At 40.5% G+C, this 8,252-nt stretch overlaps 1 pseudogene; it reads left to right on the top strand.

The window, feature by feature from the left end:
- The first annotated feature begins 6,391 nt into the window (after positions 1-6,391).
- On the top strand, positions 6,392-8,024 carry LOC114702428 (annotated as a pseudogene).
- The last annotated feature ends 228 nt before the right edge of the window (positions 8,025-8,252 follow it).

Here is an 8,252-nt window from a genome sequence, read left to right as displayed (position 1 = left end):
ATGTATCAATAGACCAGGGAAGATTAAAAACACCATCAGGATGTGACCCAATGTCAGAATGCAAACAACATCTACCAGTAGTAATGTTTTATCATGTGATCTCATCTAAGTGAGGCTGAATATGTGTTGTACACCCCATGGGAGACAAATTTGTTCATCTTTGTGAAGCACTACTCTCTAATGTGGTGGATTTAGCAAGCTCACACCAGTCTCTGTCACTGTGGTTGTATTAAAACAGGCTAGAACCTGGATGTGGAGGAATTAATTCTCTAAAATCTTGATTTGTTAGACATAAATTGTTGATGACATAGAAAGACCATTAGCTTATATGCCCTGTGTTCCAGTCTCTATTCTTATAATAGAAGACTTCTGTCATTGTAGGGTCTTATAATTTTGACATTATGAATGCTCAGGATTATGGAATATGTGTGTGCTTTCGATTTCTCAAACTATTAAATCTCAGACAAAGTAGAATTGGCTATATATTCTTTAACACATAGTACATTATTGTAATTAGTCATGTAAGTCATGATGTCTTTTTTAATCTAATTAACCTTTATTCATATATACATATGCATATTATCTATCCTTAAATATAATCTTGCACCATGTAACTGTTTGGGTCAGGGTTGGGACATAAATACAATGGTAGTCTCATAATGTTATGATAAACTGAAAATTTCTATTGATGCCATAGCTATTGTAAAGTCATTGTACAATGTGTTCCAAGCTTGTCTGATGCTGATACAAGCTGACCTATGGTGCTGCCTACAAATACATAAAGCTACATAGTAGTAATGATAATAAATGATCATGAATGGTTTCTGTTGTATATTTCTATCATCATTTTAAACTGTATTTCTAGTTTATTTTTTAAGAGTTTAGTATAATACAGTTTTGCCAGTATTTGAATCACTTGTATAATTTTCATTGTCTCTTGATTGCATCAAGAGGCCATGTTGAAGACGTCCAGTGAAGATCAGAGGTCTCAGCTTTCATAAAGGTGTAAATTTCATCTCCAGTACTTCAAAAAAAATAAGAAAAGAGAAAAATGTAAATACCTTGTTAAATGAGTCTTTTGTAAGACTATCTTACATGTAATGTTTATACAAGATCAAGATTACTAAATAAAGCGTTTCTGAGGTCATATCCCTGTTTGTCAAAGGATAGATGGCTGTATATCCACACCATCATAAAACATATGGTTAGATTTGTGTTGTTTATATTTGCAGAAAGTGTTGCACAATAAATCTCACCACCCGTTCTCTCACTTCTTATAATGATTTTAAGGTTCATTACCATTGTTGTATATGCAATCTAATTTGTTGCTCCTTAGAACTACCATGTTTTATGATCTATAACTACCTCCCCATCTTCCATGATATACCTTCTTTTATTACAAGTCTTATATCTTAGAATTGAACAAGCTAACACCCTTCCTTTCCCTCATCACAAACAATGTGATGATAGACATATCCTTCTTCTTATTCTGTACAGATCATTTATTGATTTTAAAGGTTCCTCAAAGAGTTTTAAGTTGTGGTAAATATGCATAAAACTTACCACTTAGGCACATCCTTCTCAATATCAGAAAGCTTTCTGTGACAGAGCTAGCTACTCTGGAGTGAGATCATGGAATCATAACTCACACAGACACTTGATTTTTCTGAACCTGTTACATTACTTTCTGCCCTGGAAAAATTAGGTCATTATTATTCTCATTTGCAGTGCACCAGTGTTCAAGTCCAATTCCTCAACATTAGGTATTTTCATTTTCTCAAGCATATTTCTCATTGCTTTGATTAGCATTTTTTACTAAAAATTTCTTCATACTTTAAATGAGCTTCCTTTGGTTTTTTTACTGATATTCAATGTTTTCTCTTTTATCAAAAGATCTTTTAAAAATTCCTACATTATTCCCTTACTCACTTTGAAATTTGTGAATATTTACTGCCAGTTTTTCCTATATGCTCATTATTTATAAACATCCGATAGGAAATGCATAGCTTTTTTCATTTTTTATTGAAAATACATTATTTTTCTCATACAATATATACTGATTACAGTTTCCACTCACTCGACACTTTCCAGTTCCTCTCCACCTTGTCTCCCCTCTGGATCTCCTTTCTGTCTTCCATTAGATAAGAATAGGCTTCTTGGAGAAAACAGCCAAACATGACAAAATAAAATATAATATAATAAGATGAAAGAAAAACCATCACATCAAGACTGGACAAGGCAACACAACAAAAGAAAAGATTCCCAAGAGCAGGCACGAGAATCAGAAGACACTCCTGTTCAAACACTCAGGATTCCCATAAAAATACTAAGCTGAAAGCTATAATATATATGCAGAGGACTTTGTGCAAACCTGTGTAGGCCCTGTGCTTGCTGGTTCAGTCTCTATGAGATCATATGAGCTGTGCTTAGTTGCTTCAGAGGGCCTTGTTCTCCTGCTGTCCTCCATCTCCTCTGGGTCTCACATCCTTTCTGCCTCCTCCTCTTCAGGGTTCCCTGAGCTCTGAGGGGAGGGATTTGATGGAGACATCCCAATTAGATCTGTGTGTTTGAAGGACTCTCTCTTAGCATAATATTTGGCTATGGGTCTCAGCTGGGTATGGCAGCACAGCCCTTTAATCCCAGCACTGAGGAGGCAAAGGCAGGCAAATCTCTTGAGTTCAAGGCCAGCCTGGAACAAAGGAAATATGTAGTTTCTGTGTTGTCACATCCATTTTAAAATTATAATATTTTAATGTATTCTTGGTCATACATGTATACAATGATTTTTATCATATCTACCTCCTCTATCTCTCCCTTTAAACTACTTCTGAACCCTCTACCTAATACACCACCTCCCAGCTTTATGTTCTTTTATTCTTTTCATTGTATATACCACTACATCTAATTAGTATGGTTCATATATGAATGGATGTGAGGTTATCCACCGATGCATGGGTAACCTACCAATGGCCATATCCCCAAAGCAAAATGACTTTCCCTTTCAAGCAGAAATCAACTGCCAATTAGTTTCTTAGTGAGAGGTGGGTTCTTATGAGCTTCTCCTTCACATGATGGTATTTTGAACTATTGACTGTAGTGGGTAGCCATTCCAGCTTGGATCTGGAAGTTCCACCCCCATCGAGACTCTGGCAACTGTCACGCCTATGAGGCACGGCCAAGGGAGGTGTCTGGAGACCCGAGACTTGGATGGGTGAGTGCTCTCTCTGTTCCTGGACTCTAGACAGTAGAGGTTGACTGAGCAGAGCTCCAGAGAACACCGCTGGACTGCAATACACCTTCCCCAGACCCCCATGATCTACCTATCCCTTTATTTGTAAGTCACCCACTAAATAAATCTTCCTTTTAACTACGTGGAGTGGCCTTAATAATTTCACCAATAACTGACCATGTGCAGGACTTGTATAGATAACCACACCTTCTGTGAGTTCATGGGTGTAATGGACATGTCATGTCCAGAGGACTATTTCACAGCACTGCCACCTGTTCTATGTCCCCTACATTCTTTCCACCTGATTTTCCATTCTTTTCTTTTAGTCTTGGGGTCAGGATTATTATCAGTGTCTCATTTAGAACTGAGTACCCATTTCATCCTCAGCACTTTCCAGTGATGAGTCTCTGCATTAAATGCTGCTCACTGCTGTGGATATCACTCTATGTAAATAAAACACTGATGGCCAGTGACCAGGCAGGAAGTATAGGCGGGACAAAGAGAGAGGAGAATTGGGGAAACAGGAAGAAGGAGGAGAGAGACTGGAGCCACCGCCAGGAGAAGAGCATGTAGAGACGCCGGTAAGCCACCAGCCACGTGGCAAGCTATAGATTTATAAAAATGGGTTAATTTAAGATAAAAGAACAGTTAGCAAGAAGCCTGCCACGGCCATACAGTTTATAAGTGATATAAGCGTCTGAGTGATTATTTTATAAGTAGATTGTGGGACTGCGGGGCTTGGGGAACCTGGAGAGAAGCCCTCCAGCTACAAATGGCGCCCAACGGCTCGAGTTTCCACCTTAAACCTGAGAATATTTAATAACCAATTCTAAACAGAGCCAAAACCAGGTTCCTGCTTCTTGTCTCATACGGGCAGCTAGATGCGGCAAAAACGCAAGTTTGGACACTGGCGGGTTCCTGGCGGGTGCGTTTGACCGGCAGTATGGCGGAAATGAGGCATCTGCCAGCGGCAAATTAAGCTGTGTGGTAGATTTAGTCTTTACTAGTATTTAAAAAAAAAAAAAAAAAAAAAAGAGGTTTCTGGGCTACACGCTGCTTTGATAAAAGCTTAGACCCACTATTTCTGAGACTTGATGACTCCCAGAGCTGGCAGAAAACGTACCACTGCCATGTTGGGAAGCTGAAGTGGGCGGAGCCAGCAGCCACAGCGCCCTTTCAGGCTTACAATGGTACAGTTTAAAGCAATAGGCTCAAGGCTCAAGGTAATATAAAACATAAGCCACATAAAGATGGCTACCACACAGAGAATCTGGATTATGTTCTCTTTGATATTCATAACTAAAGAAAAACATTTGATTACAAAAGCTGTTGAGTTATGCCAAAATGTATATTTTAAAGGTACCTTGACTTCAAAATTTGGATATAAGGATATGTTACTTTGGAAAAGAGGTTCTGCTTTTGTTTCCACAGAAAGCCAGAGGCTGTGGACTTGTTCCAGATTAAGATACATCAGGTTTCACCAGCCAAGACCCCCTGAAAGGACTCCGATGACACCATGGCCCAGATGATCCAACATCCAGATCGGTTTCAAGGCAACTGGTTCACACAATACAGCCTCACGGACTACCCCATAGGTCTAAAATTTTCTTTGCGTCCCCATAAGATACAGCGCCCCCCTCCAGCAGGAAGTAGTAAGAGATGCTACGCCCAAATTCCCAAATATACCAAGCTGGCTTTAGAGGTGGAATTGGCTCACTCCCCCTCTAAACCCAGACATATTGCTTTAAAAAAAAAAAATGGTTAAGTGATTCTTGTGTCCCAAATCAGAAGAGCCCTCTGGTGTGGGACAGAGAAAAACCAATATTTTTATTTAAAACAGGTTGATTATAAATGTGATCTCTTTCTAAAAAGAAAAGGGGATATGATATGGATATATAGGATATGGAGATGATAAGATAAAAGGGTAGATTAATGAACCTACTTTTAAAGAACAACTTGTTTAAAATGTTTTACATTGGTATAGATTTTAGTTTATGTTTAAAATGTTTTACATTGGTATAGATTTTAGTTTATGTTTAAAATGTTTTACATTGGTATAAAATTTTAGTTTATTGATACAAACTTGAAGTTAATTTTGTTATACTGTATATATATATATTTCTATTCTTGTTTGAGATATTATGTTTATGTAACTCATTTAAAATTGTAATGGATAATTAAAAATAGATTAATAATTAGTCATCTATGATAATCATATTTGTAGCCATGTTAGTTAAGTCTTCTAGGTATACATAGATATATTTCAGATAGATAGGTAATCTTCAAACACTTCATAGACCTAGAGAATATGGCATTTAAATAACTTAGAATTCTGTTGACGTGAGACACAATTGCTCCTGGCTGCACCAATTGATCCCGAGAGAATGTTGGGCTTCTAAGACATTTCTATTTGGAAGTTTGTCTTTTGGCACAAAATGGCCTACTGGGCAAAGAACTGCCCTTGCCTTGATGGCTGACAGTACAAATGCAATGCTGTCCTTTCTGGACAAGTGGGACACAAGGAAAGCGACCACTGTACTCTGCCAAGACAGTGTAAGATGGTCTCTTAAAATTCCTGCTTCTAAAAATGGTCTGTCAGATACTCTAGGCCTGTAGCCAATTTGAATGCACCAACAATGCTGAGAAACATTAGGTGACTGTCCAGGCTGCCAACTGTCTTGGTCTACTCTTGCAAGATTCCCGAAAGTTGCTTGCATCCATCTACCATTTCTCAGGTACCATTATGTTCCTTCTCAGGTCTTTGATGTGGTTGAAGACTAGATAGGTGTAATTTCCTCAGTTATGATAAAAGATAAGTTAGCTATAAAACCTTAAACTCACAAATATAAGATAGATAGGACATCTTCTTTAATATTGTAACTATAATTCTTGCTCGGTAATTGTTTTGTTATATGTAATTTTACCATGTTAAAGTTAAAACCTTTCTTTTTAAAAAAAGAAGAAAGGGCTTTGTCGCGGCGGAGAAGAGGCAGAGAGGCGGGGTGGGGCCCTCCGCGGCCCCCGGAGGGAAGCCGAGGGACAGCCGCGCTCTGAGTCAAGGGCCGCCGTCGCTCGAGCTCCAGAGCGAAATGGTCGCCCGGGCCCAGGCCCAGGCCCAGGTCCAGGCCGCGGGGCTGCCGCGTGTCCCGTGAAGGGTCGGGCCGTGCCGGGTCGGGAGCCACGCGGGGGAGAAGCAGCAGCAGCTAGGGTGCCGGCGAGCGGGAGACAGGGACACCTGTGGCCTCCCACCACCCCGACGACGGCCCCTCTCCGGTCTGCAATCCAGGCCAATGTGCAATACCAACATGTCTGTGTCTACTGACGGTGCTGTAAGCACCTCACAGATTCCAGCTTCGGAACAAGAGACTCTGGTGAGACCGAAACCATTGCTTTTGAAGTTGTTACAGTCTGTCGGTGCCCAAAAGGATATTTATACTATGAAAGAGATTATATTTTATCTTGGCCAGTATATTATGACTAAACGATTATATGATGAGAAGCAGCAACATATTGTGTATTGTTCAAATGATCTTCTAGGAGATTTGTTTGGAGTGCCGAGCTTCTCTGTGAAAGAGCACAGGAAAATATATACAATGATCTACAGAAACTTGGTGGTTGTAAGTCAGCAAGAGCCCGCAGACTCCGGCACATCCATGAGTGAGAGCAGGTGTCAACCTGAAGGTGGCAGTGATCGGAAGGACCCTGTGCTGGAGCCACCAGAAGAGAAGCCTTCCTCTTCAGATCCAGTTTCCAGACCGTCTACCTCATCCAGAAGGAGAGCAGTTAGTGAGACAGAAGAAAACGCAGATGAACTACCTGGTGAGCGACAGAGGAAGCGCCACAGGTCCCTCTCCTTTGATGAAAGCCTGGCGCTGTGTGTGTTACGGGAGATATGCTGTGAAAGAAGCAGCAGCAGTGAGTCCACAGAGACCCCCTCAAACCAGGACCTTGATGATAGTGTAAGTGAACATTCGGGTGATTGGTTGGATCAGGATTCAGGTTCCGATCAATTTAGTGTAGAATTTGAAGTTGAGTCTCTTGACTCAGAAGATTACAGCCTGAGTGAAGAAGGGCATGAGCTCTCAGATGAGGATGATGAGGTCTATCGAGTCACGGTGTATCAGACAGGAGAAAGTGATGCAGACTCCTTTGAGGGAGATCCTGAAATTTCTTTAGCTGACTATTGGAAATGCACCTCCTGCGGTGAAATGAATCCCCCGCTTCCACCCCACTGCAACAGATGTTGGACCCTTCGTGAGAATTGGCTTCCCGAAGGGAAAGGGAAAGATAACAGAGAGATCGCCGAAAAAGAAGGCTTAGATGTGCCTGATGGAAAAAAACCTACAGTGAGTGACTCTCAGGAGCCGTGCCTTGAGGAGAGTGATGATAAAGAAGGACATACCTTCCAGTCACAGGACAGTGAGGACTGCTCCCAGCCCTCCACTTCCAGCAGCATTGTGTACGGCAGCCAAGAAGATGTCAGAGAGTTGGAGAAGGAGGAGACACAGAACAGAGGAGAAAGCATGGAATCCGGCTTCTCTCTCAATGCCACTGAACCATGTGTGATTTGCCAAGGGCGGCCTAAAAAACGGCTGCATCGTTCATGGCAAAACCGGACATCTCATGTCATGTTTCACATGTGCAAAGAAGCTAAAAAAAAGAAATAAGCCCTGCCCAGTGTGCAGACAACCAATTCAAATGATTGTGCTAACTTATTTCAACTAGCCCTGCCCATAAAAATAGAATTATATATTTCTAACTATATAACCCCCCAAATTAGACAACATGCGTTTTATTTTTATTTGCATTTATTTTTATGTACACTAAAGTGAGAAAAGTGTCTTCGTCCACTTAAACTTTGTTGTATAATTGATCTCCTTGAGGGTATGAATAGTGACTGTTTCCTTCTTTCAGGAAAAACTTCACTTGATTATATTTACATTTGGGTTTTGATGTACTCTGCGTTGGCTGTGTGGCTCCTTTTTTATTTTCCTTATGTTTTAAGTAATTTCCACTTGGAAGG

The sequence above is a fragment of the Peromyscus leucopus genome, chromosome 1 (genome assembly GCF_004664715.2).
Source record: "Peromyscus leucopus breed LL Stock chromosome 1, UCI_PerLeu_2.1, whole genome shotgun sequence".
NCBI classification, from domain to species: Eukaryota; Metazoa; Chordata; class Mammalia; order Rodentia; family Cricetidae; genus Peromyscus; species Peromyscus leucopus.
The sequence above is the reverse complement of the archived record's forward strand: the minus strand, read 5'-3'. Positions and strand labels throughout refer to the sequence as shown.